This window comes from Urocitellus parryii, chromosome 11 (assembly GCF_045843805.1).
Source record: "Urocitellus parryii isolate mUroPar1 chromosome 11, mUroPar1.hap1, whole genome shotgun sequence".
NCBI classification, from domain to species: domain Eukaryota; kingdom Metazoa; phylum Chordata; class Mammalia; order Rodentia; family Sciuridae; genus Urocitellus; species Urocitellus parryii.
In genome coordinates, this window is record NC_135541.1 from 124762566 (window position 1) to 124787688 (window position 25123).

At 48.2% G+C, this 25123-nt stretch overlaps 4 non-coding genes across 4 annotated transcripts; 2 read left to right on the plus strand and 2 right to left on the minus strand.

The window, feature by feature from the left end:
* The first annotated feature begins 6107 nt into the window (after positions 1-6107).
* LOC144249423 (U1 spliceosomal RNA) lies at positions 6108-6270 on the plus strand. Its single transcript, XR_013342220.1, has one exon. It is a non-coding gene; the product is annotated as a U1 spliceosomal RNA (small nuclear RNA).
* Positions 6271-12328: 6058 nt separating this feature from the next.
* Trnag-ccc (transfer RNA glycine (anticodon CCC)) lies at positions 12329-12399 on the minus strand. Its single transcript has one exon. It is a non-coding gene; the product is annotated as a tRNA-Gly (tRNA).
* Positions 12400-19714: 7315 nt separating this feature from the next.
* Positions 19715-19877, plus strand: LOC144249427 (U1 spliceosomal RNA). The gene has a single exon (XR_013342224.1). It is a non-coding gene; the product is annotated as a U1 spliceosomal RNA (small nuclear RNA).
* Positions 19878-24178: 4301 nt separating this feature from the next.
* On the minus strand, positions 24179-24250 carry Trnaq-cug (transfer RNA glutamine (anticodon CUG)). Its single transcript has one exon. It is a non-coding gene; the product is annotated as a tRNA-Gln (tRNA).
* Between the last annotated feature and the right edge of the window lie 873 nt (positions 24251-25123).

Sequence of the window (25123 nt, forward strand, 5' to 3'; positions counted from 1 at the left end):
TGCCCCTCTGGTTTTGGAATCCCTGGACACCCAGGTTTCCCATGCGACAGTGGCCACGGTTCACTACTCTGGTCTCCTCTGCTTCTCTAGTCCTCAGAACTTGCGGTGCCTTCAAGGGGACCGAGCTTAGTGAGGAAGGATTTTCTATAGAACAGAACTGAAGCTAATCGTGTGTCTGTGGTGCAGTCGGCTGGCTCGCGCGTTTGGCCGTTGACCTAAAGCTGTGGGTTCGAGTTCCCCGCCCCCGCTATAAACACACTATAAACACGCTATAAACACAGCTTTTTCTTCTGGTCCCCATTCCTTCCCACGTCTGATACCTGTCCAGGACTGCCCCGACTCCCAGCCTGACCCTGTGCTCACGGTATCTGTTCTCTGCAACTGAGCCATATCCCAGCCCTTCTTGTTATTTCCAGTCTTGCTAAATTGCCCAGCCTGACCTCAAACTTGTGATCCTCCTTCTTCAGCCTCCGGAGTCACTAGGATTACAGGTATATGCCACTGCACCTAGCTTTCCATTTTTTTTTTTTTGGGGGGGGAGATAATTCTTCCTTAATTTGTGCATTTAATTAACATTTCCAAATGCTTTTGAAACTAAGTTGGTTTTATGATTTTATGATTATAAATAATGCTGCATTCATTCTTGTACACATATCTGGTCAGTCATGCACATGTTTCTGTAGGGTAGAGAACTAGATGTGCATTTTTTACATTATAGAGTGTGTACAATGCTTCTGATTTTAGTATGTTCTGCAAATTCACCTTCCACAAAAGTGGTTCCAAATTATATTTCAATTTATTTTCCAATTCTATCAACATCCCTTTGCTTGCCAGCACAACAAACCTTTTCTTCATCTATGATAGGTCAGCGCTGCCTTCCTGGCTTAGCTACAGCAGAGGTCCAACAGAGGCCATGTGGCTATGACTCTGATAAATATGTTGTATATTTTAGGCAGTTAAAATCTTAAGATAGGGGCTGGGGTAGAGCACTCTACTTAGTTGGTAGAGTGCTTGCCTCATACGCACAAGTCCCTGGGTTCAATCCCCAGCAACACACACACACACACACACACACACACACACACCCCTCATATAATTAAATTCCTCTAATAGCTGTAATCATTTTCTGTGGTGACGTAGTGACTCGGGTCTAGAGAATACTGGACAGCATAACCTCTTTGATTGCTTTCCGCCAAGCTACTTATCAAAGAGGAGGAAAATCATAAAGGTCCCCAACATTTTATCCTCCTGTCCTTTCCACTTTTTTATATAAATGTTGGTTTAGCTTTTAGTAGTTGTTGAAAACAATCTAAAGCCAGTGCTCCCTTCTATACAATGGTGAATTATTATCCAATAACAGTCTCTATATTATTCCTTAACAGGTCTTTTCAGGGACAATGGGGATACAAATTAACCAACCTGAACATATCACTGTACCCAGTCCTGTACTTTGTAAGCACCTCATGCAAACCTGAGTCCTTAGAAGCTATTGGCTGGCATTCCCTTGCCGAATGCCAAGTGCCAATGTCTCGGCTGGCACAGAATCACGAGCCACCACACAGCTTTGTAGGTTCAAACAGCAATTCTTTATTCCGGATCTCACACCAGCTTCCACACGAGTTCAGGGGCAATTCCCAATATGTCCGTTCCCAAATCCTACTGCACGAGGCTTTTTCCAAATCCCATTTTAATCTCACGAGAAGGAGATCAACCCACAACATAGCATAATTTTCTGATTTGTGACATAAAGTGAATCTCTGAGGATAGTCTTTGTTGGGTAATGGCTGACAGGGATCCATTCGTTTTGGTGATACATGACATTTAATCTAGTCTGTCTACTTTGATCACCTATTGTCCTAACTTTCTAGTATTTCCTGATGTTTGAGACAAAATTTTTTCCATCTTGTCTTTCCAACATTTGGTAGAATTTATGGACCTGTAGTTGTCAACATCTACAAAAGTTGAATACAGTATCTATAATAAGAATGATGCTATTTGCCATGGTCCCATCGAAGGAACTCTTGGTTTTCATAAGTTTCTATACCTAAAGGGGATCTTGTGCAAGAAGAAAATTGACTCAATGTGAGCTGCAGCTTGGTTGGTTTGCTCATTTGAAAGGATTTGGAAATTTTCAAATCAATTCACTTTAAGGATCATTTAGGTCACACTACAGAATGGAAAGACTTTTGTATGATTTTCTCCCATCAGTAGCCATTAATCACAAACAATTAACCAGCAACATTAGCATTTTCAACAACTATATAAATCAAATTTAAAAATGTAAATTTTGAATGTACATTCCAGGAATGTAAGCAAGGTCAGTCTTTAGTAAAAGTGGATGAAAAGCAATTACTTCCTATCCCGAGAAAGAGAATGTACTGCCAGACTCAAAAAGGCATCATAGAATTACTCAAATCTTCATCAAGGGGGGTTTCCAAGGTTCTGGTGGTGCTTAAATATTTCTTCTTGTTTCCCTCATCTATAAGCTGTTATGGTCTGAGCTTAATATGAATTATAGGTTATGAAAAATATATAAGTAGTATATAAGTATATAATATAAGTAGGATAATAGGATTATGTGATAAGTGTTAGTGTTATGGACTAAACAACGTTAAGCTGTTTCTAAGATGTTTTTCTGCTTCATATCCCCACAAGTGTGCTGGAACCCAGGATGCAGGATGTAGCTGTCTGTTTTTGTTCTAACTGCTTCTTCAGCCCTGGTATCCTGCTTTCTTGCTGCACCTACATTTTTTTTTAAGAGGGGGGGGAATTTTTAATATTTATTTTTTAATTTTTGGCAGACACAACATCTTTTGTTTGTATGTGGTGCTGAACCTGGGCGGCATGCATGCCAGGCAAGCGCGCTACTGCTTGAGCCACATCCCCAGCCCTGCACCTACATTTTTGAGGATGTGGTTTTTTCTCCCTTACAAACCCCATAGAACTCAGACTGGCACTGTTCCTGGCAGAGACAATTTGGGTCCTGCAGGGAGCAGTCCCAGCTGGCTAAATAAAAAACTCTCTAATTTGGACAAAATTCAGACTGAGATGTTTTCTGAGAGATCAACCCACAACAAAGCTTGCTAATAGATTACTACTGCTCCTGTTTCCACCTTAATTGATATTACTTACCATAGATGGTTTCTTTAGAAGCTCCACCAGTTTGATAAAATTCTTTCAGACATATAAATACATTATTCTTAGGAAATTGATACATTCTTTTTGTGTCTGAAGTGAATAGAGAAATTAGATCTCTAAAAATTTAGAGTTACTGCCCTGATTAACTTAAGCAAGGTAATGATCACTTACATAAACTTAAATTTTAAAAAAGTTACTAAAAGACATTTTACTAAGCCAAGTAGGATAGCACACCTCTGTAATCCCACATACCTGGGAGTCTGAGGCAGGAGGCACCTCATCCAGTTAGCAGGACCCTTTCTCAAAATAAAACTTTAAAAGGTGGGAGATGTAGCTCAGTGGTGAAGGATCCCTGGGTTCAATCACTAGTACTGAAAATTTTAAAAAAGGCGGGGGGAGGGTTAACTACTTCTTGTACCTTAAATGTGAAGTTTTCTTAATGGAAATTTTTGTTCTGAATTGTAGCAAGGAAAAAAATGATTGTAGATTTGTAGATTAAATCAATGCTTTCAATTGTTTGGTCCTAGAAAGGAAACGATATAATGTTGTTGATAGCAGGAAGGAATCTTGAATACTTTTTTTGTGTGTGTGTGTGGGGGGGGGGGGGGTTGCAGGGTATTTAACCCAGGGCACTTCACTACTGAGCTACATATCTCAGCCCTTTTTATTTTTTATTTTGAGATAGGGTCCCACTAAGTTGCATAGGGCCTTGTGATGTTGTTGAAGCTGGGAATCTTGAATACTTTTATTTAAAGAATTCAAATATTTAATATATAATGGCATTGAAAAAGTTTGTTATAATTTATTTTTAATCAAGGTAGATCCTTAGAGAAATTAGAATAGTTGTTTGATTTGATCTAAAAACCACTGTATATTTCATTTCAGATTCTCTCCTAATGTAGAAAATAATAATAGCATAATATTCTGGCACATACAAAGCTTGGGTTTATTTTGGCTTGACAATCAAATTTACTTCCTAAATTTCTTATGATGGTCAAATAGTCAAATAAGTGAATCTGTAAGGAGCAAAACATATAATTAAAAAAGTATAAACGCAAAGTACAAATGAAGGACTTCAATCACTTCACATATACAAAATATGAGCTTTTTACTCACTATACATTTTTCTCAATTACATGTCTGAAGCAGCTTGAGAAAAATAGAAATTTCCTTCTCCCGTCCTACTTTTCTTTAAGGATAGCCACGCTCAACTCATGCAACCTCTTAAATAAATAGTGCTTTTCCTCGGTGTTCCTGTTATCCATCCCATCCCTGCAGACCCCTCCTCAAGGGAAAGAGGAGTTTGTGTGTTTTCCTTCCCCCCCTTTCAGCCAAGGGAGCCAAAAAGGTGCCTGCCCTCGTTTTCACGCGCTGGCAACCACCAACCCATCTCCCTCCGACCCAGAAAGGAAAGTGCAACAACACAGGCCAGACTAGGGCTTCGCTGCGTCCTGTGTAACTGCGTTGCCAGGTGAGTGCCTACGGGATGGAGGCTCCAGGGGCAGGAGCCCTGGCCTCCCACACCCGGCGAGGCTGTGCGGTCGGTTCTCGCGCTTCGGTTCTCTGTCTACCATCCTCCCCAGACTCCTCTCCCACCCGCAGCTGTCAGTCCTTCGCGAGCTCCACGGGCGCTCCCCGCGTGGACGGCTGCTAGGCAAGCCCTGGTGAGCGTTCTCACTTGGAAAGATGAAGCCCTTCGAGGCCCTGAGGCCTGGAGAACGCTCTGCGCAGTGCTGGGGTCCTCCGGGCTTCAGTCCGAGGCTCTGCCAGAGCGGAGGAAGTCGCCTCTCCACCCGGCGGCGGCCAGACGCATCTTCTCCTTGGAGCCCGGCCGCCGCCGGGCTGTAGGCACGTGTCCCCTTTGGCCCAGGAACAGCAGCCTGCAGACCGCGGGCGGAGACCTCCACGACGCCGCTCCCTGGAGGGTCGGGCGACTCCGCTTTCTGCAGAGCTCAGAATCGGAGTGACATTTCCCGGAGTCACCTCCACAGCGGCTGTCACCGCGACCTTCGATGTCCACGGGGACACCGGTGCCGACCAGTGACCGCCTGGAATAAAAGCAGCCTCTGGGTAGAGCACAGGCCTCGGAGCAAAGGCCCAGCCGTCCACCCTCCGAGTGCGAGGCGCTCCCCCGGCGGAGCTGACCCGTCGTGCCGAGAGCGCCCCGGGCTTTCTCGCGGGGTGGTGGCCCCCGCCTTCTCAGCGCAGCAGGGTCCGCCGACAGGGCTCGTGCCGGGGTCCTCTGTGGGCTCCCTCGGAGGGCCTCCAGGTCTCCCTCTAAGCCGCGGTCCCTGCCCCGGTGGCCAGTTCCCCTGCTGAGCGGGGACTGCTGCACCGCCTCGTTTTCCTTCTTGGGCTTTCCACGTTTCCACTGCCCAGGGGACGTCCTGTCCGACACGAGTGGACTTCCTCGTCCTGGGCCACACAGGACCCGGGCCCTCCGGGAAGAGACAAAGGGTCACCGAGGAGGGGCGGTGCCAGGGAGCCGCTTGTCCTTCACATCCTCGGGCGCAGGTCGGGGTTGGGGAGAGAAGTTCTATTACAACGAACCCACGTTCCGGGAGAAGGGGCTCCGCGCACCGCCCGAGCCCCCGGCGGGACGCGAGTTAAGGAGGGAGCGACCGCGCACTTCCCGCAGCGGCTGCGGGGGCGCAGTTGGGGCGAGTGGACCGCTTAGGGCAGGGAGCGGCGGACGGACCCAAGGCGAGGCGCAGGTCCGGGGCGGGGCTCCTTCTGTGACGTCACCACGAGGGAGGGCGTATGTAGATAAGGGGGCGCGGGGCGGCAGAGCCGGCACCTGCAGCAGAAAGGCGATCCATTTGGTGTGCGGTGGGAGCAACGCACGACTGTAAACAGGGTCCACTCGCTGTGCGTGAGGACTAAGGAGGCCCGGGATTGCGGGTGTGAAGTGACCGTGTGTGTACAGTGGAGGGCAATGAGGCTGTACATCGAGGGCAGGCGATCAAGTCATACTTACCTGGCAGGGGAGATACCATGATCACGCAGGTGGTTTTCCCAGGGCGAGGCTTCTCCATTGCACTGCGGAGGTGCTGACCCCTGCGATTTCCCCAAATGTGGGAAACTCGACTGCATAATTTGTGGTAGTGGGGACTGCGTTCGCGCTCTCCCTGTCGTGTTTGTGTCTGCTAAAAGTAGATCTGAGTTTCTTTGATTGATACGTGGCTCACCGTGCAGCGAATCCTTCTGTTCTTGTTCTCCTTTGGTTTCTAAAGGAGTCTTTCCCTACCAAAACGAATACTAGTCTCCTCCCAAGTTTCTGGACTTTCCTCCTTTTCCTTCATTTACTGAAGATGGGGCTGCATCTTTGTTGATGAGTCTTTCTGGAGAAAACCCCCAGCGCTATATGCTGTCTGCTGTCGGTTGGTCATTCTCTCTTGTAAATGACTGATGGTCTGTAGACTGATTTCAGCAGTTCTATCGAATACAAATTACCTGCCCAGTGGAGGACACTCTACAAAGTCGCGTTCTCTACCACACTCGTGCCACTCTGGGACCGATTCCAAGACGTTCAAGCTCCCAGATAGTCCTGATACGACTTAAGTGGCGTAAGGTGGCAGCGCGGCTCTCCCAGATAGTCCTGATACGACTTAAGTGGCGTAAGGTGGCAGCGCGGCTCTCTCTCCACATTGCGCCCCCCACCCCCCTCCCAAAAAAAAATAATAACACCACTACCCAAAACCTAGATGCAGGGGGTTACCAGAGAGGTATTCAGAACACTGCAAGTACAGGTCTGGAGTTCTACAGACTGATCTAGTGTGATGAAAAGCCTTCTCTACTCCTCTCCAACAGCGTGGAGGTTTTCTTCCTCATATAAGATTCGTGGACCACGAAAGGTCAATTTATAGCGCCTTACTGAGAATACTTGAGTTTTAAAGTGTCTAGGAATTTCCTTTTCTCAAGCCTCTAGATCCTTGATGGAGGAGCTTCTGAACAAAAGCAGCCTTCCAATGCAGCCGCTGGAAATGGTGTGAGTAGCACCGAGTGTGGGATTGAAAATTTGAAGAATGTGGGCTGGGGATGTGGCTCAAGCAGTAGCGCGCTCGCCTGGCATGCGTGCGGCCCGGGTTCGATCCTCAGCACCACATACCAACAAAGATGTTGTGTCCGCCGAGAACTAAAAAATAAATATTAAAATTCCCTCTCTCTCCTCTCTCTCTCTCTCTCTCTAAAAAAAAGTGTTCCTTCCTTTCTCTCTAAAAATAAAAAATAAAAATATCTATATATCTACATCAATTAAAAAAAAAAAAAGAAAATTTGAAGAATGAAATGTACTTGGGGGGGGGGGGGTGACAGCAAAGTAACAGGATTTATTCGCAGTAGAAAGAAGATGGAGCTCACAAAGGGATGGGGGTCCCAAGAGAGGCATACCAGAAAATGGCTATTATCTAGTGGTTTATGTGAATCTACACGAGCTATTTGAGCTAGCCCCCACCCAATCCTGAGTAAGGCATTCCGTGTCCATGGCCTCCTCACCTGTTCTTTGACCCAGTCAGGTTACTGTGAGTCCCTTTGTGATGGGGGTCTAGGAACCAGACACCAGGTGTCTTACCAGTTAGTTGTTTTTTTTTTTTTTTCCACTTTTCTCTGCTAACCCCGAAGTAGGCCTGGCCTGGATGAAGCTGCCTTGTGTCCCTAGTTTCTCAGCACATTTTCAGTGCAAGAGATCTTCTACCCTGCGGTTCACAAGAGGACTGGGTTTGGCAGGGATGAGTAGGGGTCCTTGTTGGCTCTCTGGGTACCTTGGTGGCAGGGATAGGGAGATATCTGAGGATGGTTTAGTCACCCAAATTCGATATGTCCAATCCCCTGTGGAGCATGGCCTTTCCCAGAACCTGGCCACAGGGACTCTAAATCTTGAGGAGCTGTCAAAGCAGTTGACAGATACCTAGCACAATGACTGGGGACCAGGAGGAACAGTGGGGATCTGGTGGAGACCTTGCTCAGAGCAGCTTTCTTCCCTGGACCAAAAATCAGGATGTGGAAGCAGAAATCCAGAAAATGAACTTTATCCAAGCTAGACGAAACGTCCCACCCAGACTTGAAGTCAGGTTGCAGGATTCAGAATACAGAGTGCGCACACTGACTCCCTGGAACACACTCGCAGGGAACACTCAAACATCATCAGAGATGTGTAAGGACATCCAGCGAAACTACCGACTAACCCAAGGATCTCACTTCCACCCAGAAAATGTGATAAAGTCACCTTTGGCTCAGAGCAGAAGAAGAAACCTTCCCCCCAAGTTTCCAACATGGGCCACATTCGCTCCCTTAGTTCACCAGTTTCTCATCCTGAGGTGACATTTTATGCAAACTATCATATTATTTTCCTTTTCTTGGCCTTTATACAACTCTCTGGACCAACCATGACCCCATGATTGTCAGGGTGACACTTGGGACTCCTGAGTTCCTTGGACACATAGTACGTACTCACTTCACCTGAGCCACCTTGTGATAAAGATGTGTCACCAATGCAAGATGATTGGGGTGCCGGAAAACTCTTTCATGTATGTTTGGGATTGTTTGTGTATTTGTAAGATGAGGGGAATATGTTTTTATTTTACAATGAGTATTTGTTGAATTAGAATAAAAAGCAATCAAACATGTTTAATATTTATATTGATACTCAAACCAGACCATACTCACCTGCCTGTCACTCAAAATCCACCATACATGGCCTCACCAGGGAACAAGGCTCTGACACTTAGACACGTTGTTTTCCTGAGAGTTGGCCAAGCTGACTCCATTCCAGTGTCTGTATCAGGACCCTACAGTTGGGCTGGGCATGGTGGCCCACACCTGCAATCCAGGCAGCTGGGGAGGCTGAGACAGGAGGGTAGTGAGTTCAAAGCCAGCTTCTGCAAAAAGCTAAGCAACTCAGTGAGATCCTGTCTCTAAATAAAATTCAAAATAGGGCTGAAGTTGTGGTTCAGTGGTGTAGTGCCTCTGAGTGGTATCTCCAGTACCACTCTGCCCCAAACAAACAAACAAACACCCTACTGTTGGATGGTTTTTATTTTATTTTTATTAAATTTATTTACTTTTACAAGCTGGATGGTTTTTAAAAATCCCCTAATGTAAAGGAATCCAAGAGCACTCGTTCCAGGGTATGTGTACCCAAGTTCCCTTACATTTTATACAGTGTTTATGTGAACAAAACACTGCAATATTAAATAGGTTCAAATATAGTCAATAAAAGTTGATAAGGCATCTCAAAATAATCTGTATGCATTGCAGGAAAGCTCCTCTGGCCTCAGATGTTAAACAGAAACCTGAGCACATTATAATTGAAAGAGCAGGAGAAGTAAAAGAAAGGTACTGGGGAGTGAGATTGATGGCGTCATGTGCAGGTACAAATGTGCCCTAATGAACCTCTCTACTAGGGATAACTCTAGTGCATCAATAAACAGTTTAAAGAGCTTATTTGAACATTTAGTGCTTCAAAAATGGGGCTGACTGTAAACAACTTAGCACTCTGCTGGGAGTGGAAACAAAGGAAAGGTGACAAATGTTCATGGGAAGCAGAAGAAACATGTTTGGTTGGTTTCCCAGGAAGCTGCCTAGAGATGAGTTGGCGGTTTCTGGCTGGGAGGGCTCAAGCTCTATTTCACTGTCCACACGTGGCTTTGGCTTGCTCATGTAAGAAGGCAAAGCTCCAGGCCCTCACCCTAATATTAGCATGTCAACAAAACAACTTTGTGAAAACAATTCCTCCTTTCCTCCTGACTCTCATTGATAAGACATTGACCAAACTTTGGGCACAGGCACCACTCTGTGTCTTCATTATGGTTGGTTACTCTCTGTCTCAGTGAGGAATTCATAAATCACCACGTCAGACTCATTGAAGAAAAATTCCTTTTGTGATTCATCTTGAATTTTCTTGCTCTGATCACAATGGAACCTTCGGGCATACAGAGCAACTTGCAAAACAGAAACCGACTTGTTAAAAATGTGTTAAGAGATAGGTTGTCACTACGTTGTCCAGTGTGGCTCCAAACCCCTGGGATCCAGCAATCCTCCTGCCTCAGCCTCCAGTGGAGCTTGGACTACAGGACTAAGGTATGGGCCACCGTGCCCAGCAAGCAACATTCCCTTAACAGATAAATTACAAGTAAAAAGGTGGAGAGAGATATACTAGGCCAATATTGATTGAAGCATAACATTTGTAGCTATGTTAGTATCAGGTAGAGAAAACTTCAAGACAAAGAAAATCATTGGGGGTAAAGAAGGATATTATATTACAATAAGGAGGTCGGTTCCCCAAAAGATAAATATAACAATCCTTAGTAAGTGTGTCCCTAACAGGAGAGTGACAGAATGTGTCAGGCAGAACCTGAAAGAATTGCAAGGAGATAGAGACAAATGCACACTCTAGTTGGAGACTTCAGCCTCTCTCAAACTGTAATTGACAGATCCAGCAGGTAGAAAGTCAAAGAGGGTAAGGTTAAACTGGAAGCACCACCAGGTGATAGGATCCACCTGAGGTTTAGAGATTACTTCTTTCATTCCCAACCATGATCTGCCCTAAATGGCCCATAAAACATATCTCAACCAAGTTAAAGGAAGGAAAACCATACACAATGGCACTCAACAAGCAATCACTAACAGAAAGACAACTGGAGACCCCAAATTGGGTGATTAAACAGCATACTTAAGTATAACAGATGCATCAAAATAACATTTCAAGAGAAATTAAATATTTTGGACTAACAATATAAATACAATGTATAGAAATTTATCAGTAGAATCAAAGCAGTATATACAAAAGGAGACATAGTCTACTTAAGTCTTCACGTATTTAAAACTGGCATCAACAGCTCAAAAGCTTGCTAAACAAAGCACCAAGTCTAGGTATTTTTTTTTAATTTTATTAATTCTACTAAATAGGACAGGGGAAAGAGAGAGAGAGAGAGAGAGAGAGAGAGAGAGAGAGAGAGAGAGAGAGAGAGAGGAGTGTGTGTGTGATACCAATTCCCTGTACAATTTCTTCCAGAAAATATAAACCAAGGGACAACTTAACTATTTTTTGAGGCTAGTTCTAGTTCAGTACCAAAACCAATAAATGACCCGGGGTGTTGAAATAATCTGGGTTGCTGCCCAGCTCTTCAGAATCAACCCTGGAGGGAGTATAGGAGCAAGAAGGAAACGGAGCCTTCAGGACTTTATAGGAGGGGGAGGAGAATGTACAGGAGAAGAGGGAGAAGGAGGGGAGGAGGAGGAGGGAGAGGGGGAACCAGGGCAGGAGGAAGAGGAGCAGAAGGGTCAGGGGCAGGAGGAGCAGGGCAGGAGGGGCAGGGGGGGCTGGGGCAGGAGGAGGAGAAGGGTGGGGGGCAGGAGGAGGAGGGCAGGAGAGCTTCCCCGCAGACTGGAGCCAATTCTTCTCAGTTCTGTTGTCCTGGCGTCTCCCTCCAAGCTCTTCCCGAGGCCCTTTAAGGAGAGCAAAGGACCGGTGGCCCTTGGCCAGTGCGCTGGAGTGGGCAGCCCTTGGGCTGGCTGAGACCCACACAGGCTTGTGCAGGCGAAGAGCTGGTGAAAACAGGCCTGGTCCCTTGGCTCCTCCTCCAATCCCACGCGGCTCGAGGTCCTGAGGGGGGGCGGGCTGCAGAGCCCCAGGGGTTCCAACCTCTGCACAGAAGACGGTGCCCGTCGGCGGGCGAAACAGGAGGGTTGGAAGGTCGTCCCCTTCGCCGGGCTCAGGGGCCACCCTGAATTTCCCTAGAGGACGCGGACTTTGACCGGGATCACCAGGCACAAGGGGCGGCTGTCCGCCTGCCGGGGCCACGCGCAGAACCCGCGGAGCGAGTGGGTCTGGGCTCCGCGCCTCCCGCGCCTCCCGCGCGTCGTGAGCACCCGGTCCCGTGGCACTGCCATGGGGTGTTCCCTTCCGATCCCCTTCTGCACGGAGAAGGGGCCCAGTGATCTGTCCAAAGTGACCTGTCCAAGTGCAGGAAGTGAATCCGTGCGCAGGACCCTCCAGATCCGAGGAAAAAGGGTGGCACGGGACAGGCAAACCGACACTGCGTAGTCAGCCTGTGCCTGCCGAGCTCCCTTCCTGTGTGGCAATTGGGAAGTGACCCTGAGGTCGTGGCCTTTGTGGTCTTTCCTGACCAGGGTTGCTGGAGACCAGGGCAGGGAAGGCGAAAGGAGGGCTCCCAAGCGCTAAGAAAAAGGGTGCATTGGCCGGGAATCGAACCCGGGTCTCCCGCGTGGGAGGCGAGAATTCTACCACTGAACCACCAATGCTCCTTGTGGCCCTCACGTTTTGGGCCATCTTGTTAAAGTTTGGAGACGCGCTTCTCAACCTTACAATAGACGTGCTTCGCCCTTTGAATGAATCGATCCGCCCCCCCGAATAAAACATTAAAAGGGGCTCCATGGACTTTCTAGGATGCAGGAAATTTTGTATCACTTCATCTAAGAGATGGTTACTTCTTGTCAAAAGTCCTGTGCTCTCGCACTGAAGATCCCTGCGCTTTAGCCTGTGTTACACTGGAGTCATTTACTGCTCGCAAAATAAATGCTAAAAATTGCTGGCGCTGGGCGGTGGTAGAGCCGTGCCTGGCACGTGTGAGGCGCTGGGTCCGGGCCGCAGCACCACACAGAGATCAGTAAGGTGACAGTGGACATGGGCCAGAGTTGACCTAAACTATCCAGGCAGCCTTGAATCTCTCTTCTCACTTCTCATTTGGATTCAGAAAGGCCCCACTGAGGTGGCAAACCCGAACAGAACAAGCTGGTTGGCACCTCCCGAGGATCCAGGGGCAGCGCCTCACCTTTTGAGGCTTGCGCTTTGGGGAGGACTGGCCCTGTCACCTCTCGGGCAGGGAAAGGATCGCTGCAACCTGTCCTCTAGGCCGAGGCAGGATACGCACGGTAGGCTTTCCTTTCCCAGACCGCAGAGAGCTCTGGAGCCCAGGCAAGTGTCGCACTGTCGTCGCAGGTAGGTGGCCCAGCGCCGCAGAGGTCAGAGTGGATGGAAAGAAAAGGGAGGCCACGTCCGCGGAGGGCCCTGCGCGCTGGGATCCCGGCCGAGGCTGCTGCGGACCCCGCGGAGCGCCGGCCTCGGTGCGCTAGGGCGAACCGCGCGAGGCGGCTGCTCCTCCGTGTCCTGTCCCCGCCGAGGAGCTGGAATATGCGGCAGCTCTGCGGGGACGGCCGCAGGTCGTCGCCTTTACCGCCCGTTCACGCCTCTGCTCTCCCCTTTCTTCTCACTCGGCTGCGCTGGGAACCGATTCCCGTCTCCGAACGTCGGACCTAGGCGACGCGCACCTCGGCCCAGCTCCCGTCGCGGGGTGCAGCGCCACGCCACCGCTGCCCGCTGGCCGCTGCCTCCTGAGGCCACCAGCTCCTGGCGCGGCCACTGACCCACCCCAGCCCCGGGAGCTCCAGCTGGGACAGCGCAGGCCGTGCGCAGGGCTTCCCGCCTCCCGGGGTTACCGGGAAACCACCGCGAGGGGCGCCTTCTATAAAGAACCTCGCCTTTGCTGAACTCTGGGAAGTGCGCCCTCGGGGTTCTTCGGGGGACTCCAACGTGTGACGACGTCCCTGGCTTAATGCAGCAAGTCCTAAGGGAGCGCCCGGAGACGGCCGAGTCCGGGAGTCGGCGAGGGGACCCAGGACCACGTCCTCGACCTCTGCCATCGCAGAGCCCCACTGATGCACACAGAAATCCGAAATGCAGGGGCGAGCGGCCGGTCGTGCGGGCACAGGACTTTCCCGGGGTGATCGTGGCGCAAAGAACAGAGAAGGCCACCACTAGGACCCACGCGGCGTCTCCCCGGGCTGCGACTTCTGAGACGGGATGACTTAGTGACGGGCCAAGGCCGTTCCGCGGCCCTTCTGGCTCGGAGCCCCGCAGTCGCCAAGTCTCCTAGGCGACAAACACAGCGATTCACGCTTTGAATCCCTGGATGCTTTGGCTTTGGAACTTGGAGGAGCGCCCTGCAAACACATGCTCTCATGCAGAGGGACACTTACAAAGCAAGACCTCCTCCTGCAACCATCATCCCACCAGGCCTCCCTACAGTATCTGATCACCTAGTGGTCTGGCACCTGAGACACTTAGACATTGAATACCAAGGGACAGGAGGCCAGGACGACTAATGTGAACCCTTTCATCAGCACCTGAGATAGACATTAGTATCCTGCCTCCACTGGGAGCCTGGATTTGGATTTGCTGATTGCTCTGTCAATAAGGAGACAATCAATTCCCTATCTCTCTTTGTTTTAAGCCTGTCTTCCTTAGTGTGTGATATCACTATGAGAGTCTAGTAGGTGCAGTGCTTAGCCAAGGGGCTTTCCATCAGAAGGTCCCAGTGGACAAGACACATTCACATATTCCCACGCATTTTCTGAATAGCTGAACTTCCTGGCTGCTTTAAAGTCCTCCAATAACTAGTTGTTTTCTGTGGTGGCCTAGTCAGGGCTGGAGAACTCTGGCCCAAGTGACCACTGTAATAGCTTTCTGACAAGCCACCTATCCAAAGGAAGTGTGTGAGTCAGCTTCACATTGCTCTGACAAAATACCTGAGAAATCAACCTAGAGAAGGAGACATTTATCTTTGGCTTCCAGTTTCAGAGGTTCCAGTTCATAGTTGCTTGGGCCCATCATCGTTGGCTTATGGTGAGGAAGAAGGACATCCCAGTGGGAAACACTTGACAGAGCAGAACCCTTCACCCCAAAGGTGCTGGGAAGCAGAAAGAATGAGACAGTATTAAGAAGGGTCAGAGACAAAACATACCCTTCCAGGGCATGCTTCTCTGGCTAACTCCTAGTTTCTACCACCTCCCAATGCCCATTTAATCCTGGACCTATCAATGGATTAATCAGAGCCCTCGTGATCCAGTTGCTTCTCAAAAGCCCCACGTCTGAATGTTGCTGCCCTGGGGACCAAGAGTTTAACCCAGATCCCAGCTACAACAGGAGGAATACCTTGGTGCTTGTAGCCATGGTTTTCCTCCTCACCATTCCTCTCTTCTTTATAAATATGGGTTTGGGTACATGATAGCGCCAGTGCTCTCTCCTGTACAGTGCAATGAATTAGCATCCAGATAAGTGTCGCTCTATTTTTCATTAACAGAAGTAGAGATGGCCTTAACATTACCCCATCCAGTACACATCATTGGCGCCAAGAGAACCCTGCCCCCTGTAACAGGTACCCGAGGGCTGTTGGATGACTTTCCTCAGCTCTCCTCAATATTTGAGCTCTTGGATTTTACATACCATGTGTGGTTAATGAACAAGGAATTTGTCTCTCTCTTCTCTTGGCATCAAATGATGGATGCAGGTTACAGCTCTCGTGATCTGATCATTTCACCTCCTGCTCACACAGGTGCTTTGGGGATACCCCATCTCCAAGCCATAAGAGGACTTGAACTTGGCCATCACTTCTCCTGGATCTCCAGCTGGCTGACTTCTCATCTAGGACTTTTGGTCTCCATAATCATGTGAGCCAATTCCTTTCAGTAAGTTTCTCTATACATATCATATTTGGACCTTATTGGGTTTGTTCTCTGAAGAACCCAGACCAAACACAGAATTTGCAGCAGTTTTGTTCACCAAACTTTTGAAAAAGGAAAAGAAAAGAAGAAATTGTGGACAGTTCTCAAGAGTAAGGATCGTGTTCAACATTTCCTTCAAGACAAAGTGCAAAAACTATTTTGTTGAACCTATTTCAGTAAAATAGTTTTAGCCTTAGTGACTTCTTTCTTGTTTATTTCTTTGTTTATTTATTTATTTATTTATTGATTGATTGATTGATTGATTGATTGTGCTGGGGATAGAAGCCAGGGCCTGTGCATAACCTTAGTGTTTTCTAAACAAAGTTCAAAACAAAGAGAAATATATTTTATTTGGCAAATACATTTTAAACGTAATTCAGATATAATCTTAAGAACTCATAAGAGAGATCCCCTGTGGCTTCTTTCCCGGTTTGCTCCAATTGTAACTTCATGGTAATATTTGAAAAGTGGTGTGGCGGGAGTTAGACATGCTTATACCATAGTACCAGGATATAGCCACTGGCACAACCAAGTTACACAACGTCTTCATCACCACCAAGATCCATCACCTTTTTAATGGCTCTCTTCAGGACCGCCTCTCCTTTCCTCTTTAACCTCTGGCTACCACCAATCAGTTTCCATTCCTGTAACTTATTCATTTAATCAATGGTAGGTGACGGGAATCCTATACAAAGCCCTTGGAACCACTGTTTTTCACTTAGTGAATTTCTCTGCAGAGTCATTCCAGTTGCTGCATCAACAAGTTGTTCTTTTTGTATTTCAGTAGCTGCACACTTTGCCTTGCTGCAGATAAATTTGTCTACCCATTCACCCAGAAAAGATTATCCACATTTTTCTCTTTTGGGGAGATATTAAGAATAAAGTTGCTATAAACTATAATACACAGGTATTTGTGTGAACATAAGTGCTTATCTCTCTGTGATAAATATTGGAATGCAATTCCTAGGTCCTATGGCAGACGCATGTTTACCTTGAAAAACAGACCATAAAAATATTTCCTAGAGTGGCTGTAACATTTGGCATTCACACCAGCAATATAGGTGTGATCCAGGCTTCCTTGAATTCTTGCCAGCCATTGATGTTGTCATGCTTATTTTGGTTTTGGGTATTTTGTTTGGTTTGTTTTAGTACCGGGGATTGAACCCAGGGGCACTCAACCACTCAGCCACATCCCCAGCCCTATTTTGTATTTTATTTAGGCACAGAGTCTCACTGAGTTGCTGAGTGCCTTGCCATTGCTGTGGCTGGCTTTGAACTAGCAATCCTCCTGTCTCAGTCTCCAGAGCCACTAAGATTAATATTTTTTTTAATGAGGACATCCTGATTGGTGTGTATTGATATCTATCTATTTAATTATCAGATCCTTAGTGGCTGATGATGTTAGGACTTCAACCAGTGAACCTGGGCTTGAGGGAGGGCACAATTCAGCTCATGATAATATGCATTCTGTTGCTCCAGAGGATTCTAAAACTGTCAATTAAATTCTGCTGATGGATTGTGTTGTTGGGTTTCCTGTATGCTTGCTGATTCTGATGGGTTGTTCTATATGTTGTTGAAGATACTGAAGTCTGAAAGGAAAGTGACCACAACACTCGGAGCAACCAAGGGATCTTTATTGCAGCAGTGCAAAAAGAGGAGAGAGAGAGAGAGAGAGAGAGAGAGAGAGAGAGAGAGAGAGAGAGAGAGAGAGACGGAGTCCAAGAGCAAGAGAGACAGAAAAAGCCAGAGCAAGAGAGGGGCCAGGCAGGAGGGAGTTTTTATAGCCCAAATCTAATGGGGTCTCTGGGTCTGCAAGCAGCCTTATTGGCATACAGTGATTGGATCATACAGTAGTGTCATCTTCTGCATTCAGGGAGATGGGGCAGAGGTCGTTTGTGGGGTTCCAGACGGGTGGGGGTTTCGTGTTCAGCCTTGAGTGGGGTCCAGTGTTCAGAATTGTTGAAAACAGTTGATAAAGGACCAGACAGAGGGGGATTTAAGTGCGTGGGCTATCCTGCAGCTAAAGTTTGGTCAGCCTGCCCTGCAGACAACTTAGTTCAGCCTGTCCTGCACCTAACGAAATATCCAATTGTAATTGTGAAATGCTCTATGTCTCTGTTCATTTCCATCAGTTTTTGTTGCATATGCATGTATGCCTTCTGTTATTTTTTAAAATACTCTTTTAGCTGTCAATGGACTTTCATTTTTACTTATTTATACGTGGTGCTGAGAATTGAACCAGGTGCCTCACACATGCTAGGCAAGCACTCTACTGCTGAGCCATCAGCCCAGTCCCTCTTTTATCATTGTGTAATGTCCCTGTGGGTCACTATATCTGATCTTAATACATCCAGTGCTGCTTTCCTTTGCTTAATGTCTGCAGGCATGGTATAATCTCTGTCCATCCATTCTTTGCTACCTGCCTATATCACTATATTTGACATTAGTTTCTTTGTAACCAGAATATACTTGCTTCATATCTCTTAATCCACTCTTCTAGTCAGTCTTTGAACCATTTACATTGAAGGTACTTTTTGAAATGAGCAGGCTTATGTCTACCATTTTTGTTGTTGTTGTTGTTGTTCACTTTCTGTTTGTAACGTTTCATTTGTTTTCTGGGACCCTTTTCTTTTCCTTGCCTCTGTGTGGGGGCTGCAATATATTTTAGAATTACACATTGCTGCATCCATAGTGTTTTTGATAAGATTGGTTTATATAGCGGTTTAGGTTTCTGTCTATATAGAGAGGCACAGTACATCAATGTCATTATTTTACCAGTTCAAGTGAGCTACAGCAAACTTACGTGCCTTTTATATGTCTTTACCCTCCCTGTTTAAAATCTCATTATTTTAAACACTTCCTTGACATAAATGTAGAACCATGCCAAACAGTGTATGAATTTTTCTTAAACCATTAAACATAATTCAGGGAACTCAAGAGAAGGAAATGTGGTGTTGATTATGTTCCTCCTTTCTTTCTGACGTCTCAGATTGCCTTCTGTTATTTCCTTTCTGTTTAGAGAGCTCCCAGGGGCATTCTTTTATGGTAGAAGGGTGGGTGACAGGTTCCCTTGGGTTTCCTCAATCTGACAATCTTCTGATTTCCTTTCAATTGCTGAAAGGTGCTTGTTGCTGAGGGGGAGCTTGGCTTGACCCTTGTTTCCTGGATACTTGAAACATTGTGCCACTTAATTCTGTTCCACGTTTTCTGATGAGCACTCCACTGTCATCTGAATTAGTTTCACCCTGTAGATAATTTGTTATGCTGTTTTTCTTTGTAGGTAGTTTCTTTGTCTTTAGTTTTTAAAAGTTGGATTGCTATGCATCTTGCCATAAAGTTCTTTTTTTTTTTTTTTAATTCCATTTGTGTTTGTGCAACATCTCAAACCCGTAGGTTTCTGTTTCTTGCCAAATTGGTCATTTCCTTGCTTGGCTGCTGTTTCAGCCTTGTCCTTCAGTCTTTGTCCCACACTCTGGTAACTTGAACATTAGACCTCTTTATGGTGTTTCCCAGGTCCCCGTCGGAGGGCTCCGCTCTCGTCCACAGGAACCCTGAGGGCAAGGCTGGGGGAGCAGCTCAGGGACGAGCCCCTGCGGCTACGGGGTCCTCACCCGGCCCCAGGGTGAGGAGCCCCGCAGTTCCGGAGACCAGGCCCGGGCTCCGCGCACCGCCCCGACGCCGGGTGGGGCAGGGGACCAGGACGGGAACCAGCACTTTCCACACGCACTGCCAGGGCGCCCGCAGGCGCCAGGGACCACGCAGGAGAAGGCGGACCTCAGGGAGCCGCGGCCAGCGCCGTGGGGCGGGGCGCGGCTCGTGACGTCACAGACGGGGCGAGGCGTATGGAGATGAGGCGGCGCAGGGGCTGCTGCGTGGGCACCGGCCGCTCGCAGGCGGAGGCTTTCCCGGGCTGCGGGAGCCGGGGCAGAGGGCTGCGCGAGGCGCGGTGGATGCGCTGCGCCAGGGCTACGAGGACCCGGGAGTGTGAAGGTCAAAGTGACCGTGTGTGTACAGTGCAGGGCGCCCGAGGCTGTGTTGGGGGGAAGGCGAGCAAGTCATACTTACCTGGCAGCGGAAACACCATGATCACGCAGGTGGTTTTCCCAGGGCGAGGCTCCTCCATTGCACTGCGGAGGTGCTGACCCCTGCGATTTCCCCAAATGCGGGAGACTCGGCTGCATAATTTGTGGTAGTGGGGACTGCGTTCGCGCTCTCCCCGGATTTCTCTAAACGTCCGTTAAAGAGAGCTGAGGCAATCTGCCTACTCCTTTTCTTCAGCCTTCACCCTGCAGCTGTATCTCCCACACCACACTCTGGTTCTCACCCCGTTTCTGAACTATGTCTCTCACGGTGTTGAGAGGAAGCATTTCTTCTTTCCCAACTAACATGAGTGCTTCTTTGGGCAAAGGGCATGCGTGGAGCCGACAGCAGAATGTTCCTTCCCACAACCATTTTTAGACTGTGCAACCACCATAGGAGAGCGAGCTGCCTGTATCTACAGTATTTATTTATCTACTTACTTAGAAAGAAGGCATTGACTCCGATACCATCATTCCTGGTCCCAGTCGTAGAAGGAACAGGCTCATCATGTGGGCAGCAACAACAGCTCCACCGTGATTCATATCGTGGGATCTTCTTCCTATATTCAGAGGCCACCCGAATCGGAATTCTGTGCTGTCCTCCCAGGGCTCTTGTACAGCACTCAGGACCACAGTAGTGGACCGTAATAGTGGGATTCCACCAGGGCGGTTTTCCATCCCAACTCCTTGCCTTTTAAGTAGATCACCCTTCCTCAAACTTCATTTCTCATGTGATTGCTGACTTGCTTCATCTCTTGCTGTCACACACTATATCTGTTCTCAAGTGACTTTAGATATCACACCGACCCATCCTTTCCAGCCTCTTCACATTCACGATTCTCACTTCCTTACCGTCCCCAGCCCTTTCTTCAGGCCCTTGCTTATCACTTTCATTGTCAGAAAAAGGACTGTTCTCTCAGACTCTGCTATAGTGTGCTCCACTGTCAAATTATAGAGGCTTCCTTCCTACATACCCCCTCTCCTCAAATGGCAGAACAAATTGTAAATAGTTATTCCTTTTCACTGTCAGAAGTCATGTCTTCTCCTTCAATCCCAGCACTCAGGAGGCTGAGGCAGAGGAGGATGGTGAATTCAAAGCCGGCATCAGGGAAAGCAAAGTGCTGGGTGAGACCCTGTCTCTAAATAACACACAAAATAGGGCTGGGGATGTGGAGTGCCCCTGAGTTCAATTGCCAGTACAAAAAAAAAAAAAAAAAAAGCCAGAAAGAAAAGGAAGAAATTTATTTTGCCTGGTGTTTTGTTGCATGCCTGTAATCCCTGTGAACACCTGAAGCTGAAACAGGAGGATCACAAATTCAACGTCAGGGGCAACAAGGTCCTAGGTAACAGAACCAGATGCTGTCTCCAATCAAAAAATGAAAAGGGTTGGGGATACAAGGTAGATGAACCGCGACCGGTCAACTTTCAGCACCATACAGGGGAGAATACTTTGGGAAGTGGAGTGTCCAAGGAATTTCCTTGTTCTCAGGGCTGTGATCACCACCTTATGTTCCAGATCCCCGAGGGAGGAGTTTCTGACCAAGAGCAGCCCTCCAGTATGGCAGCTGGGAACTGCTGGCCTAGGGGTTTCCAGGCCTATCTGAAACACCGATGTTACCCCAAAGACATTGGGGTTGTCTGTCTTGGGAAGGACATCTTTCCAGTCCTGGAGCCACCAGTTGCCTTCTATCTGACTTACAGTCAGCTCTTTCAGTTTCCTTGGTCTTAGTTTTGCAAGAGTCATATGGAAAAAAAAATAAGAATAATAATAAGAGAATGTTAAGTACTCATACAATTGTTGCATCAATCAAATGAGATGGGCTGGGGCTGGGGCTCAGAGGTAGAGTGCTCACCTATCAGGCGTGAGGCAGTGGGTTGGATCCCCAGCACCACATACAAATATGTGTCCACCTATAACTAAAAAAATCAATATTAAAAAAAATCAAATGAGATAATCTGGTAATAGACCTAGGTGTTTGCAGCCTACATTAAAAATGGGCCAAAAGGAAACAATATCTAAGATAAAGTTTTCATCTATAATGATGAAATATAAAGGAAAGTGCATAGACTTCCGCTTTGGGCTTTCATAACATCTGAATGAACTTGCATTTATAAATGAAATATCCTTTCACAAAGTAACAAAGTAAGTTAGTATTGAAGGATACCACATTTAAGACAGAATTTATACATTATATATACACCAAAAAAATGATTTCTTTTTAATACATTCTTTTGTGACCGTCCCCAAACTGGAAGCAATTCAAATGTCCATCAAGAAAGGAATGAGTACAGAATGATGCATCCATCCATTGGAACACTGCCCTGCAAGAACATGCAAAAGTAACTTATAGTGACAGTATTTTGGGTGAAACTGCACAAAAATAGATCATGGGCTGGGATTGTGGCTCATCGGTAGAGTGTTCGCCTAGACGTGCGAGGCCCGGGGTTCAATCTTCAGCGCTGCATCAAAATAACTAAGTGAAGATATTGTGTCCATCTACAGGTAAAATGTAAGATCTTTCCAAAGCATAGGACATGATGAAAACCAGTCGTTAGGTTGGTATCTGGAACCTCCAGTCCACAAAGGCTTGGCCCCAGTGCAGTCGTGCTCAGAGGTGAACCAATTTGGGGGAAGTGGTTGGATTGCCAGGGCTCTAACTTCACTGGATTGATGCATTGAGGGGTTCACAATTTCACGGTATTATTGGGAGGTGGTAAAATCTGTAGAAGGTGGCCCTAGTAGAAGGGAGTGAGTCCTTGGTGGCATGATCTTGGGGACCCTGTCTTGTCCCTGACCCTTTCCTGCTTCCTGTTTGCCAGAGGGTGAGCAACTTTCCTCTGCCTCATCCTTCTGGGGTGATGTTTCTGCCTTACCACAGCTCAAAATTTTAAAAAGGAAGAAGAAAAGAAACAAAAATAGACTCAGCTGACCATGGACTGAAACCTGACACCGTGAGGCAATATAAAGGTTTCATGCTGATTTTCTTTAAATGTAAGTTTCATCACTGGAGCTTTTTGGAGGCCAAAGGCCCTCAGAGGGAGAGTGCGGTCCTCCTCTCTGAGCAGCAGGGACTCCTGCTCTCAGGAGTGTCCCAGGAAAACCCCTCAACCTATAGTAGGTTTGCCCTGAAAGGAGCTATAGAGAAGGAGCCATAGACTTCATCGTACCTGGGAATTTTCTCTCGTTTAAAGGGGGATATTGAATCCAATTATTGCTTCAAAACTGCCTCCATAACGTGTCCTAGTTGCACGGTGGAAGGCATTTTTACATGGAGGGCAGGGGAAATGCTCATTCCTTGCCCATCCTCAGCTCAGGGCCCAGGCCTCTATAACAAAGAAACAGAGTAACAAGAGGAAAGCATGCACGTTTATTTAGTCACAAGCTTTTCCTGCCACAGTGCCTTCCTTCCTAAGGAAGAAAGGGGAGTAAGCTGTGGACCCAGAGGTGTTTTCTACATTGCATTGTTGAAGAGTGGGCCGCAGTTAAGGAAGAGTGATCTAAGGTGATCAGCAAGGAAAGGAAGCAAGGCCCACTGGGTTCATGTCGTGTCCCTGGCTCAGAGATAAGATGCTTCTTTCCTCTGGGTACAGGGGGATCCCTCTCACGTGAGGGTCTTAGGACGTGCTTCCATGGAGAAGGGGGGTGGGGGTGGTAAACTTTCCACTCTGTTCCCCAATTGCTTTGACTTCTGTCATTCAGTGTGCCCGTGCCTTGGAGCTGGGGTAGTGTTCCATCCCAGGCCTGCAGAGCGGCCTCAGGGAAAGCGGGCTTCGTGCCTTTCCTTCCTGCACTCCAAACCAGGGGGCCAGCAAGCCCCCGGCCTCTGCCTCCCTGCGCTCGACCCCCTCCCGCCCGCCCAGAACGGAAGGTGCGGGAACCCAGGCCCGGCAAGTGCTGGGCTGCATCCGGGGTGGTGTGCCTGGTGGATGGCTCCCTGAGCCCGGAGGAGCCACAGGCGGCGACCTGGGCTGGGCTGCGCCGTCCCCTGCGCCCTGCCCTTCCCGTTTCTGCTCGGCACCGGCCTGTGGCCTCCCGGGGCTCCGCGGCGAGGCCGGGGTCAGTCTCTCCGTGGCTCGATGCCGCAGCGCCGTAGTACCCTGTGGGCAGTGGGCAGGACCCGAGCCTTGCCCGCAGCTCGGCTTTAGAGAGCACCGCACTTGGGCCTCCTCTCCCAGGGCCCCGCGGCCTCCGCTCGCCGCCTGGGCTGCAGCTCGTGTCCCCTGGCGACGGGACCTCCACGCCGCCGCTCGCTGGAGGGGTCCGGCGACTCCGCTCTCCGCCCGGGGTCACCTCCGCAGAGGAGCCAGAAACTCTGGACAGAATCTGCCTGTGCAGAGCCACCAGGGGCCGCCTGCCGCCAGCACAGGCCGCGCACGCGGAGGACAGGGCTGGTGCTGGGTCCTCGGAGGTGGGCTGGGGACTTGCGACAAGGAAAAGGGAAAGGTCCCACCGAGATTTGAACTCGGATCGCTGGATTCAGAGTCCAGAGTGCTCACCATTACACCATGGAACCCACGGAGGCGGGCTCTGAATCCTGCTCAGAGGTGGCCATGGACGAACGGCATGCCTAGGGACCAGTGCCAGGGACTTCATCTGCTACAAACACGCGGGGCCAAATGCTCTTGAGGCTCCGGCAGAGGAAGTACCCGTGCGGCCCCCATCTTTCTCTGCCTCTGGTGACCACTTTCCTATCAGGTGAAAGTTCTGCAAGCGACACTGTGATTTTCCTTTCCTGCTCTTTCCACTTTTCCCTTGACCCAGGGAGACCCCAGGATTGTCAAGATGGGACCTGGGACTCCAGAGTGCCTTGGCTTACAGGACCCAGATTAGGTAAGGTGTATCATCAAGGGAGGATTGCTGTGCAGGGAACTCTCTTTTTCATATAATTAAGATAGGTTTGTTGGTCTGGGAAGGGGATATATTCTTTTTCACAATGAATGCAGATTTGTTGAGTTAAAATGAAAACCAGCAAAGATTTTTCTTAATTTCTTTTTAGATGTTGATGGACCTTTATATGTTTATTTATGTATTTATATGTGATGCTGAGAATTGATCCCAGTGCCTCACACATGTGAGGCAAGTGCTGTACCACTGAGCCACAACCCCAGCCCTCAACAATGTTTAATGTCTGTTTTTGCTTTTCCTTGTTCCCAGGGACTGAACCCAGGAGCACTGAACCACTGAGTGAAACCCCTGGCCCTTTTTAGTCTTGGAGACAGGGTCCCCCTAAATTCCTTAGGGCCTCACTAAGTTGCCAAGAGTGGACTGGAACTTGCCGTCCCCCTGGGCCTGGACCTCCTGAGCCACTGGCATTACAGGTCTGTGCCAAACCCTGCCAATGTTTGTATTACCACTGCAACAAGAACATACCTGCCTGTGACTCAAA